Below are 13,766 nucleotides of genomic sequence, written 5' to 3' on the forward strand. Positions count from 1 at the left end.
GTTCAAGATCATCAGGATCCAGGATGAGTGGGACTGCCTCCTCCACTGCCATGTTGTGCAGCATGCAGCACACGGCAAAGATGTTACACACCTTGAGCGGGGCATATGGGAGGGATCCGCCAGTCTTGTCGAGGCACCTGAAACGGTCTTCAGGAGTCCAAACGTATGCTCAATGACTCTCCTGGTCTGCCCATGTGCATTATTGTACCGCTGGTCTGCAGCTGTTCTGGGGTTGTGCAGCGGAGTCATGAGCCACGGCATGTTGGGATATCCTGCGTCTCCTACAATTGAACATCATGGCAATGAGTGTGGAATGTGATGCCATCAGAGAAATAAACGAAATTGAGACATACATGACAAACAGAGTATACCCACCAACAAGACATGCCCGATGGTTGCGCAGCTGCAGCATCATCGCTGGTACCCTGCTACGCCTCATGATGAAAGCATCTTGGCACGATCCTAGAAAACATGCACAGACATGGAAATCATCATGTTAGCAAGACACACCACCAGGGTATTTATAGAGTGGTAATGTTTCCTGTTGCGGTAAGCCTGCTCCTGAGCATGTGGTGGCACCAGAGAAACATGTGTTCCATCAATGGACCCAATTACATGTGGCATGTGTCCCAGGGCATAGAAAGCACCCTTGACATTGGTCATCTGGTCTGGAGTAGGGAATTTGATGAATTCATCAATGTGCCTCAACATAGCAGCCAAGACATCACGTAGGACACGGCTGAACATGGTCTGCGACATCCCACCCACATATGCTATGGTAAAGTGGAACGTACCTGTGGGAAAGAAATGTAGGGCTTCCATAACCTTTACCTTGGGTGTCAGCGCAGTTGGATACCTGTGTCGTGGTTGTAGATGTGCTTCCAGCCTGTCCGTCAAGTCCTTTTGAGGGAATCGGTAATGGCGGATGCAATCACGTCCCTCATGGCATCCAAGTCTGGCAATGGCCTTGGCAGAGGGGGTGCCCTGCACGACATTTTTGGGGGGAAAGTTGTACAACTGTCAGCCAAGGACAATTACAATGTACATCGCATAAACAACACTGCTTCAACACATCAATTCACGATTGAGTCTGGTGTGGGCTATACATCAAGGACACATATGGCAGATAGCTGGCACTCCTCCATGACAACTGATACATCTGTTGTCTGTGAAATGGACATGACATGCACACAACTGATCTGCTGGGCTGGTCTGAGTGATCAGAACAATGTCTCACGTCAGTGACACATGTCACATGACCTGCATTAGAAGGTTGATAACCCATCCAGACAGCTCACTGCATGGCACACACCCAGGTCACATGTGCCATCAATTGGACATATCTGTGATATTGTGAATGGGGTGAGCATTTGACAAGACTACACCACAGCCATTCACAGAATGCAGACCTGTATGTCGGGGAACTTATGATCTGTGATGCCATCACACACATGAGTAGTTTAAATGCCCCTGTGGCATGGTGTGCGTATATGTGAAAGCCTTCAAATCACGGCACAGACCCATCATAGATGCACCAACAACAGATTACGTTTACGTGACACAAACAGCATGGCTAATATTTCACATGGCACACACGTGACATTACGAACATGTGGGGAGAGCCTGTTAAGCGCTCTACTCCCAGACGCACTGCATTATTCGGATATCTGATCCGATTATTATTTAACCATTTTTCCTTTTTAAAGATTAATCCAATTTAATCCAAACTGTTCACCAGGCTTTATCTCGTTTTTCTTCTCCACATTAGAACATATGTTTTTGGGAAACTTCTCATATTTACCTATGTCCATCCAGACCTTTTCAGAAATATGATCTCAAAACAAAAAGAAGTTCAGAGCAGCATTTCTTTATTGAAGAAACCCAATGCATTTCGGGCTTATTACGAGCCCTTCATCAGGGGTAACTGTAAGGTAACAATTTAAAGAAAATACATCACTACTAGGTTAATTAATTCGCAATTCAATCAGTAGTTCATTTTGCGCATATGACATTAATAAAAACTTTCTATTTAAAATTGCATTATTTTTATCAATTGATTTCCACATAATCGTTAAACACCGTGACACGTGCAAAGTCTTCCCCCTCAAATGCCAAGTCCCACATGAAAATTCCCTCATCACGCGTTCCCTCTGGTATGAGATTTTTAACGGTCTTTCATTCTATCCCCTTTGCTCACCGCCCACTCTGTCCTGTTTTTCTTCTATATTTGATCGCATTATTCCAGCTTGACCAGGTAACAAATGCGTGAGCAATACATTCTTGCCTCGAGTGGAGAACTTGAACATTTTCAATTACATGCTTACATATATCCTCCAATATATTATGCATGCCGTTATAATAGGAAAACCCAACTACGCGCGTACCTGCTCGCTGCCTTTGTCTCCTAGCCGTAAAATTCTCAAGCAGCTTTAATCTATAGTGAGCCGGAACCTTCTTTCAAACGCACATTTAAACCACATAAGCTCCACCCCTATGCATTGAAAAGTTCAAAAAAACTTCAATACCCACAATCCACTGTATCGTGTCCAAAATAATTAGTGGTAATGATAACCAACAATCATAGCAAAATACATATGCGCGAAATGTTGCGAATTTCTTTTTGTAATGCAACCAAAGTCACTCTGTCAGTTTCTTCTTTCTTTACCGTCGTTCTTAAATGTTGCTGAGAGCCAAAATCACCGTGTGTGGAGTCTTGAAACGTGTGTATCCTTTGTTTAAATCTTCTACTGTTTCTCGGGTGCAAAACCAACGGGGGGCATCAAAAGTTAAACAATGTAAGAGGTGGTATGCCACCATATTTTTCTCAATTTTGTCACTTCCATTATTTCACAGGCTTTACTTATTGCGTGCGGAACTGGGTTGTACTATGCCCTGAATGCACCAAGTGAATATGAACATGTGGGGAGAGCCTGTTAAGCGCTCCACTCCCAGACGCACTGCATTATTCGGATATCTGATCCGATCATTATTTAACCATTTTTCCTTTTTAAAGATTAATCCAATTTAATCCGAACTGTTCATCAGGCTTCATCTCGTTTTTCTTCTCCCCATTAGAACATATGTTTTTGGGAAACTTCTCATATTTACGTATATCCATCCAGACCTTTTCAGAAATACGATCCCAAAACAAAAAGAAGTTCAAAGCAGCATTTCTTTATTGAAGAAACCCAATGCATTTCGGGCTTATTATGAGCCCTTCATCAGGGGTAACTGTAAGGCCATTGCGTGTGCCTGTAGGGGTCAGTTCACTATTGCATTCGAGACATATGCCTGCGGCCCATACCCCTATAGTATGTGCGTGTGTAGGGGTCGTTTCACTATTGCATTCGAGACATACGCGTGCGGCCCGTACCCCGCCATTGCGAGTGCGTGTAGGGGTCGTTTCACTATTGCATTCGAGACATACGCGAGCGGGCCGTACCCCGCCATTGCGTGTGCGTGTACGGGTCGTTTCACTGTTGAAAAAGTTGCATTCGCGATGCTAAACGCACCGTACTTGTGTGGGGATTGCAGAAAATACATAGGGAACATCTAGGGGACGAGTAGAATGCCCAGAATGCAGGCTAGTTGTCAAGGAAACAGACATTTGAGTGTGCTGCAGGTGTCCAGAAAAATTCAGTTGGGCAAAACTATACAATGTTGCGAAATTTGTTGTGGAGCTAGAGCTCAATTTTTGAACCATGCAAATGTGTGTCATGGCCTTCTGCTGAAATGGTATTGGATGAAACATAGGATGCAAAGTAATCTGGCCTATCACACTGTACTCCTGAGACTGGCAGCCCCTCTGTAACACTGATTCAAGGCTGCATGTGGGAGGGCACTTGCCTGCACAACATTGGAGTGGACCACACTGCTGCTGTCACTGCATTCCCTGGAGCAGTATGTCAAGGACCATGGAAAGGGCACCTGCATTCAGTGAGGAGGAGAACCAGGCCCTGCTGGATGCCCTCCTACCTAACTACTGCAAGCTGTATGGGACACCAGGGGAGCAGGTGAGTGATGAATGTATGAGTGTCACTACAGCCATCGTGTATTTATGGAACAGAGATGCAATATGGTTTGGGGTGAGTGCCAGGTGTGTACATTGTGGTATCTCCCATGCAGTGAATGATGTTGTTAAATAGTATGTATTGCTTACCGGCATTGTGCTAACTGTGACATTCAATGCAATGTGGATCACACTTTCTGCTGTGACACACCTTGCATGTTTGTCTACCATGATTTATTGAGATGCAACAGTGTTCCCTCTAGAGTGACAGATGAATGCACTCACTGTTGTCAAATGTGTTTCGTGACCTGTATGTATGTTTCACAAATGCATGCTTAGAAGTCATGGACATTGAAGAGTGTGAATGTTCTTTGTCACCAGGCTAATTGTGTATGTGATGTTTGGCAAAAGTGATGCATGGCGTATGCCACAGCTGTACCCATCTGATGTGATAAGTATACAGTGCCGTGTGCATGACTTGGACAGTTAGCATGATGCCTGTGTCACATCTTTGTAAAGTGTAACATGTGCAAAGTGAGGTTGGAAACACTGTTGACACTGACAAGCAAATGATCTGTGCCAGGGCGTGCATGTGTGGTCTGCTGAGGACTCTTAGGTGTGGTGTGATATGTGACAACAAGTCATGTGCTGTCCACCAGCCTGTAGTTGCATAGCTTGTTCAGTGTGTGCCATACTCAGTGAGTGTTTTGCACCCCTTATGGCATATTTTGCCTTTCAAAGGCATGTAGTGCATTGCTGTTTGCTCACATGCCACTTTCACATGGACAATGATGCAAGTCCTGTCAGCATCCTATGCCCTGTTGTCATCGTCAATGTGGTGCAAGTGTGTGCCTTTGGGAAATGGGGCAGGTGTACCTATGTTGGTCCACTTTGTTTCCCTCACAGGTAACTGTCTATGAGAAGGGGGAGATCTGGCTTGACATATCCAGGGCTGTCAGGTGTGCGGGGGGGCCTCGCCGGAGGATCAGGAACATCAAAAAGAAGTGGCAGGATATCCGGGGCTGGACCCGCCGTATCGCCCGGGTACAGCTGAAGCTGTCACCTCCACGTAAGCATGGCGGCAGCCGCCGCCTCACCCCTCACATGCTCCGGGTCCTGGAAGTGGTTTTTCCTGACCTCCATGGGCAGTTGCAGGAGGGACAGCAGCAAGGAGGGGGTAGGTACTTGTCTGTTTGTTGTCATGTGTGTCACATGCTACCTGCAGTGCTCAGTAGCCTGGTAACACTGCCACATTTGGGGTGGTCTGGTCAGACAGGTTATTTATGCATTGTCATTTCAATGCCCCATATTCAGCTGATACTCTTTTACATCCCTTCCCCTCCTCCACATGTGTCCCCTGCTTTGGGTCTTTCATCTTTGCACATGTACTCCTCGGGTGCAATGTGTCAGTATGCATATTGCTTAGCACATCATCATGTTGGAGGGAGGTCAGTGACACGTGTTGGTACCTTACCTATTCCCCGACCTGTGCACTGTGTTTTCCATTCATGATTATTTTGGCACTGATCCTGAATCTCAACATGGAGTTCAACAACGGTTTGCCTCAGTGGCCTTTGTCCCTGGTATACTTTGGATGTCTCATGTATTAGCTAGATGTGCACACTGTCCATGTATACTATGTTTGGCTTGTGCATACTCACACTGGGCAGTGCGTGTGTGCATATTCACAAGAATATGTTGCTGGTTGTTTGTGACTAATATGGATGGGCAGCCACATCGAGGGGACCTCATCTTCATTTATTTAGCAGCACAGTTATTGATGCACTGTTACAGATTGTTCACTACTTGCGCTGTATCACTCACATTGACGGAGTGATGGGGGTGTTGTGCAGGGAAGGTGTGATGGGCCTGCCTGTTTAGCCTTGTCAGTGGTGAGCTGTGTATGTAATTTCTGATGTGAACTCATCACTATTCACTTACCCTTTGATGCTGGACAATGCTGTCATTGTTGGATTTAGAGGCTATGTTCTTGGCTCACAGAGATGATTGTTCCAAATAGATTTGTGCCCCATGTATGTATAGGTGGTGCAACGCAGTTTTGTCTTAGTGTGCACACTACTGTATTCACATTTCCCATGTGGTTGAGAGTGTGCGAACAATGTATTTATTTTTAAATATTGACAATTGCAGGCACATTAGCTTAGGCCTTTCCAGGATTGAGGACATGTGGGCCACTTCACTTGACAGCCAGTGTGTGTTATGTGCTAGCAACTGTATGATCTGGTGATAGATGCCCCTGTGAGGAGTGTCACAATAGTGTGTGGTGATGAAGGGAGACTCTGTACCAATCATATACTCACACCCAGTACACAGGTCAGGATTTTATCCATCACCTTTCTGTTGCACACTCTGCCCCACAAGTTCTAACATGGTTATGTGCAAATCTGTCTAACCATGTGCCTCATGGGAACAGTCCAGCCAGGAATGTCAAGCCATGCCTTCCCTGGACTGGAAACAAGGTACCTGGGACCACTTTCTGGCATTCCAACCGTGTTCTGCCATGCTTGTTTGCATACACATCTGTGTTTCACGCAAGCCTGGCTGTAGATGGCTGTGATGCCACTGAGAGGTGATAGAAAGCTTGTTTCAGGTCCAGGGATGTCATCACATGGCAGTTTGGTCTGGACTGTTCCCATGTGGCACAGGGTCACACAGATTTTAACATGCACATGTCTGTACTGGGGTGGCAGAGTGGGCAACAGAACGGTGATGGATCAACACCTGACCTGTTGACATACAGTGGCTCATCATTGTGACTCTCATTCAAGTTGTGGCCTGGTCTGTTACTTGTATCTTTGTATACAAGGAGCATTGTGTCTATTACAATTGCACATTACTGGACTCAAATATGTGCAGATTTATGTGGCATGTGACTCTTGGTGCATGCCATTATTAGAAATGTCCACAAATGATTTGTTGATCATATATCTGATGTGTACAGGTGCCTGATATATATTTTTCCTTTCTCCTTGCCAACAGCATCATCACCCGGGAGTGGAGGAGACACAAGCACGGACCAGGCAGAGGGACCCAGCTACAGTGCCACCAGCTTCGAGGTGTCGGAGGGAAGCAGTGGCACAGAGGGTGAGGGGAGTCAGGCGGCCAGACCTCATGAGCACGACACCTCATATCATGCAAACGGCTCGGCTTCGGACTCCCAGGAGGAGGGGGAATATGCAGCAACAGCATTTGCACCCACTATGTCTGTCACCTTCTCCTCCAGACCCATCTTCACCCTCCCAGTTGCTAGTGTCCCTTCGGTCTGTGCTGGCCCCCGTGTCTCCTTTGTCCCCGGCACCGCAGCCCCTGCCCCTGTCTCCCCAGCTGCCCTCAGTGCTGAGTCTGTGGACCTACTCCGGCAGCTTCAAGTTGGTCAGACGTCAATGCTGACTGTCTCCATGGCCACACACATATCATGACACAGTTGTTGTCATTCATGGAGGGCATGTCAGCGGACATGTCTGATCAACGTCGGAGTTTGTCGTCCATAGACTCAACACTGACGGCAGTACTTGCCATCCTGCAGCGTCAAACCCCCCACTCCTTCTGACCCATCCCCCTCTCCCATACCTGTCCACCAGACACGCAGATGCACCAGATCACACACCCCAACAGAGACACCCAGCACACCAACACGTCAGTCAAAGCGCAGACCTCCAGGCACCCAATCTCAGGGGGATGTGCACACACCCACAGGGACAGGGGACTGACATCACACACGCATCCACAGACACACTACACCTGACTCACAGCCCTCTACCTCCACTCCCATTGTGTCCCCGGGTTCAGGTGGTAGCCTGTCAGAACAGGCTGCAGTGTGCAGCGCAGAATATCTTTCATCCTTTGGCGCTGCACCTGACACTGTGGAGGGATCCTCCCCATCTGCACCCACTACACCTACCCTTCCCTCTCCTGTCCCTGCGGTGCCGGACACTTACTCCGATGATGCCCCCCATGTGTCCACAGACCTCTGAGTCCACCATGTGCAGGCAAGTTTGGGGGTGACAACCTCCACAGAGTCACCACAGTATTGGACATTATTTTGGACTGGCCATTGGCCTTCTGTGAGCATGGACTCATTTATTTGTTCTTTGAAGAAATGGCACTGAATAAAGCATTTTATTTTTTATTCTGAACTATTTCATTTCATGGAATTGCTTTAGGTGATGTGTGCCTACGAGTTGGTGGAATGTTAATGTTTTGGTATTGTGGAAGCTGTATTTATTTCTGATGGGAATGGGCTGGACCAGGGTATCTCTCTGTGCTATCCCAAAGTTAGAGCAATTTATCTAGTTTGTTGTATCTGCAGTTTGCATACAGACATTATACGGAAGAGTGTCCCTTCCTCAGTGACACATGAGATCTTCACTACAGACAGTTGCACAATTGTTGGGGTGACTTGTGTATGGATTTACCATAGTTTGTTACATTCACTTCGACAATGGCCATGCCTGCTCAGATGTGAAATCACAAAATTGGTGAGTGCCATCAATGCTACTCACTGTGCTTGGATTTGTAGTGTGTAGTAATTCCTTCAGGGAGTCCATCATATTTTTTCACACTATGCATGACAATGTTATCCGGCTTAGCCTCATGATTCTGATTGTAAAATATGATTTTGGGCACACAATACACATTGTGGTGCCTTGTATCTCGGGGTTTTCTACCCTGTTCCTTCCATGAGGGAGTACATGCTTCACCACCTGGACATTCACATCATGTCCAGGATGTACATGACACTTTTTTAGTCCATTTGTGCTTCATTTGTTTGGTGGTCTGTTACATGACTACACACTATTGAGTAATGATCGAGGGGGGGATGTGTGCCAGCAAAGTACATGGGTGAATATGCATGTGTTGTCTGACTTAAGTACCACATGTGGTGTGTCACCCAGTGTGTGACAGGATACCATTCTCTGTGGAGTAGGCCACTGCTGTGTGTGATGTGTTGATATGCTACTATCATGAGTGTTACAGGTTAGGGATGTACTCATACAGGCATGTAGTTGTTATATGATGTTGGAAATGCACAAACCTGTAACTGAGCACTGCTGGGAGTCCTCTGCACCCACCCCTCCTATGTCTGGGCACTGCTGGGAGTCTTCTGCACCCACCCCTCCTATGTCTGGGCACTGCTGGGAGACATATACACCCACCCCATCTATGTCTGGGCACTGCTGGGAGTCATATCCACCCACCCCTCCTGTGTCTGGACACTGCTGGGAGACATATCCACCCACCCATCCTATGTCTGGGCACTGCTGGGAGTCATAGCCATCCACCCCTCCTATGTTTGGGCACTGCTGGGAGACATATCCACCCACCCCTCCTATGTCTGGGCACTGCTGGGAGTCCTCTGCACCCACCCCTCCTATGTCTGGGCACTGCTGGGAGTCATATCCACCCACCCCCCTATGTCTGGGCACTGCTGGGAGACATATCCACCCACTCCTCCTATGTATGGGCACTGCTGGGAGTCCTCTGCACCCACCCCTCCTATGTCTGGGCACTTCTGGGAGTCCTCTGCACCCACCCCTCCTATGTCTGGGCACTGCTGGGAGTCCTCTGCACCCACCCCTCCTATGTCTGGGCACTGCTGGGAGTCATCCCCACCCACCTCTCCTATGTCTGGGCACTGCTGGGAGTCATATCCACCCAACCCTCCTATGTCGGGTGTCATGAATCGTACAGATACACTAACCTGTAGCCAGGTACAGCAGGAGCGATGTCTGAAGCTAAATCTCCTTATCCCACGCAATGGCACACCCCGGGTGTAGTGAACAAACACCACAGAGTGTAACACCACCAGGGAAGGGGAAAAAAGGGACAAAGGAAACAATAAAGTGCAGCTGTTCAAAATAAAGTAGCAGATAACTTCGGATATCTGTGCGAAGTATAAACTCTCTGATCTCTGGTGATAGACCCTGCAGAGGGAGAGACAATGTATCAATCATACATCCCAGACCTATGAGTAGATCAATGCACTATGTGAGTGGATATAACTAACAGTTTATATAGCCGCAAGAATCCCCAATAACTCATTCAAAAACATCAAAAAAAAAGCATAAAAGGAAAGAAAAAAGATCCTGTAGGTAGCAAGACACTCAAGATACTATGAGTGCAGTTCCATTAGATCCTTTTGCAACTTGAACAATATACTCTTTAGTCCTATGTAAGCAAGCAGTTCAAATAACTTTGCAGGAATCTTCTGTTACTTCACAAAAGGATTCAATGACCAGCAAAAAGGAAATTTCCACAGTCTCACTCCTTAGGAACAAGAAATTATCCAAACTTCGTTTCAGGAAACATAACAAAAATCCAGTGTCTTTGGCAAGTTCAGAACCAAGAGATAAATTCCCCTAAGGTACAGTTACATAAAAAATGTTTTTTGTCCGTATCCAATAGCCATTAGAGCATCCGCTCTTCTTCTGGGATTCGTGCATAAAGAAACGCGCTACTAAATAAAACAAAGGCGCCTTACCGTGAGGCGGGTAAATGCGTGCGTGATCGTCGGTTCTTTTTTCAATTACTGGCAGCGCCTGCCTCAGATCCCAGCGCGTTCAGTGCGCGATCGAGGCATGGCGAATAAAGAACCCCAGGCTTACCCGCTTCAAACAGTTCCAAAGGGCGAACCAACAGGAATCAAAAAACGAAGGTAATCCTTCAATATCCAAGGCGCTTCACGAGCTGCAAACAAACACAGCTTACTCCTAGGGTCAGGTGACAAGCACCGGACTGCTGATCAAGGAGGAGTATAAGTAGGAAAGAGGAAGAGAGAAAGGACATCACCCCTAAGCATTCTGGGTGATGTAGTGTTGCCAACATTCTCGCACTTTTTTCATTCATACAGACAACCCAGGGTATGTTGTGACATCGGGGCACTGCTGGGAGTCCTCTGCACCCACCCCTCATTTGTTTGGGCACTGCCGGGAGTCCTCTGCACTCACCCCTCCTATGTCTGGGCACTGATGGGAGTCCTCTGCACCCACCCCTCCTATGTCTGGGCACTGCTGGGAGTCATATCCACCCACCCCTCCTATGTCTGGGCACTGCTGGGAGTCATATCCACCCACCCCTCCTATGTCTGGGCACTGCTGGGAGTCCTCTGCACCCACCCCTCCTATGCCTGGGCACTGCTGGGAGTCCTCTGCATGCACCCCTCCTATGTCTGGGCACTGCTGGGAGTCCTCTGCACCCACCCCTCCTATGTCTGGGCACTGCTGGGAGTCATAGCCACCCAACACTCAGATGTGAAGCACCGTACCTCAACATTACAGACGTGTGTGCGGCACGTATCACTATTGCAATGGTGATACGCACTGGCGTGTGGCGCACCGTACCCCGACATTACAGACGTGTGTGCGGCACGTATCACTATTGCAATGGTGATACGCTCTAGTGTGGGGCGCACCGTACCCCGACCTTACTGACGTGTGTGCGGCACGTATCACTATTGCAATGGTGATACGCTCTGGCGTGTGGCGCACCGTACCCCGACATTACAGACGTGTGTGCGGCACGTATCACTATTGCAATGGTGATACGCTCTGGCATGTGGCGCACCGTACCCCGACATTACAGACGTGTGTGCGGCACGTATCACTATTGCAATGGTGATACGCTCTGGCGTGTGGCGCACCGTACCCCGACATTACAGACGTGTGTGCGTCACGTATCATTATTGCAATGGTGATGTGCGCGTGTGGCGCACCGTACAGGTATACCGTTGTTGCGGTAGGTTGTACTCACTGTCTGCGCCGTCGTCAGTTTCTATGTACGAGGTCATAGACGTACAGGACTGGGATGACACAGTCGATGGGGATCATGTCGTGTATGACGCATACCGGGGTCTGGGTCGGGTCGGACTCTGCTTTTACGGCTGATTTCAGCTCTCATAGCGAAAGGGCTGTACGGAGTGTCGTCAACACGGATCGTACTTCCTGGTCCGGTAAGGTCAGCCTATTTACGTCCGACCGTGGCGTACCGCGTCACCCGCATGGAATCTGTATGTACTTTCGATTTGTACGGTGTTTGATACGAGTTGTACGGAAAGGCGCTTTGGGTAACAATCGTACTTGCGGGTTCGTACGGGGATGTTGTAGGTGTACGATTCGTACGGGAAACACGCTCCATACAGCAATTCGGATCGCTTTTTCCCAGATCGGAATCGGCCCCTTTGTGTGCTGATGAGCTGGAGAAGTAAGACACTTGTTGACAGACATTCTGAGTCTGAGCACCAGCCACAAGAACTGTTTGAACTGTTAAATCATTTGTTTTCAAAAGACTGAGTTGGGAAGTGATGTAATGGTTAGCGGTCCTGTTGTCTGCAGGTCCGCCACACGTCATCTGCAGGCCAGGCGTGGCCTGCAGGGTAAACAAATGGAAGAGCTCGGCTCGGGGGCTGTACTTCCGACCAAGACGGAGTGTGTAGTGTCCGTCATTGTACCCCGCCCCAGCGCCCGTGCACCTTGTCCCACTGCAGCGGTCCCCACAGGGTGCCTCACGACAATCCCCACTAATTGTCTCAATATTCAGCTGCCCCATCCAATGTTTACACCAAGATTTGTTGGTCCCTTCAAGATCTTAGGGTTAGTGAGCTAGGCACTGGTCTGATCAGCATAGCCAACTAGATGGCTAATGCACCCACCAGTATATATTTCCCAGAGTAAACCTTCTTCTTGTGAGTCAAGAGCTTCCCATTCTACTACATTAGTTGATGGCACACCTGAGTGTGAAGTAGAGATGCTATGTTATGTCAGTAGTGGCTGCTACAGGGCAGTAGTGGTGGGGTTCAGCAGAGATTGGTTGAAAAAAAATGAAAAGGAAAAAATTTCACTTACTTGCCGACTGCCGCCTCTGCTCCGTCCTCTTCAGTTGACACAGGAAGCACACAGGCTCTCAGACTCCCCTAAGCCAATCGCAATGCTGCTGACTTCAGCATGACAACAGCTTTTGGTCCAAGTGGCCTGGTTTGGTTCTCAGACAGTTAGTGGGAGCCTGTACATGTTCTCCACCTGGCTATGCAATACAGCTTGGTGGAGAACATGCTAAGTGTACATGTCTGTTTGGCCAGTTCAAGACGGCCAGCCAAACCATCATGCGCACTTAGAAAATGCCCAGACCTCCTCCCCTTACTCTGTGGGCACCCCAGCCCCACCCCACCCCGCACCTTAAAGAAACACAACAGAGCCAGTACTGAAAAATAAAATGATAATAACATGTTATTATCATTTTATTTTTCCTGTGGAGCAATGCTCGTTCGCCTTAGCGGAGGAGCCGCCGCTGTATTATGTTATGCTTCTTGGTGCTAAAGATAATCTTGTAACCATGATAAGACTTACAAGAGTACCCTGTCCATCAAACCCTTAGTCTGTCCACTTTCTTATGAGTTTGGCTGACCATCTGGTTTCTGATGCCGGTGGCCCAACTGACAATGCCTTCAATAACCCACATGGACAACTTGACAGTCAGTTTAGGAACATTAGATCACCTGCTCTTTTGAGCACATATGGTCTGATGTTCTTTCTGTACAGAACTACCAAGGAAACCGAGAACAGAAAAAATTACTGTTATGACTCACACACCCTTGGACAAAACTCTCAGGTCTAGTTTGTTTTTTAAAAACAAACTCTCAGTTTGGGAGTTCATTTTTGAACAGCAAAAACGTTACGTGTACAGCCGCCTGAAACATGGTGGACACTCAACTAACTTTCAGTGCCTTCACAAGAGCTGAGGC

Source organism: Lissotriton helveticus, chromosome 9, assembly GCF_964261635.1.
Source record: "Lissotriton helveticus chromosome 9, aLisHel1.1, whole genome shotgun sequence".
Taxonomy (NCBI): domain Eukaryota; kingdom Metazoa; phylum Chordata; class Amphibia; order Caudata; family Salamandridae; genus Lissotriton; species Lissotriton helveticus.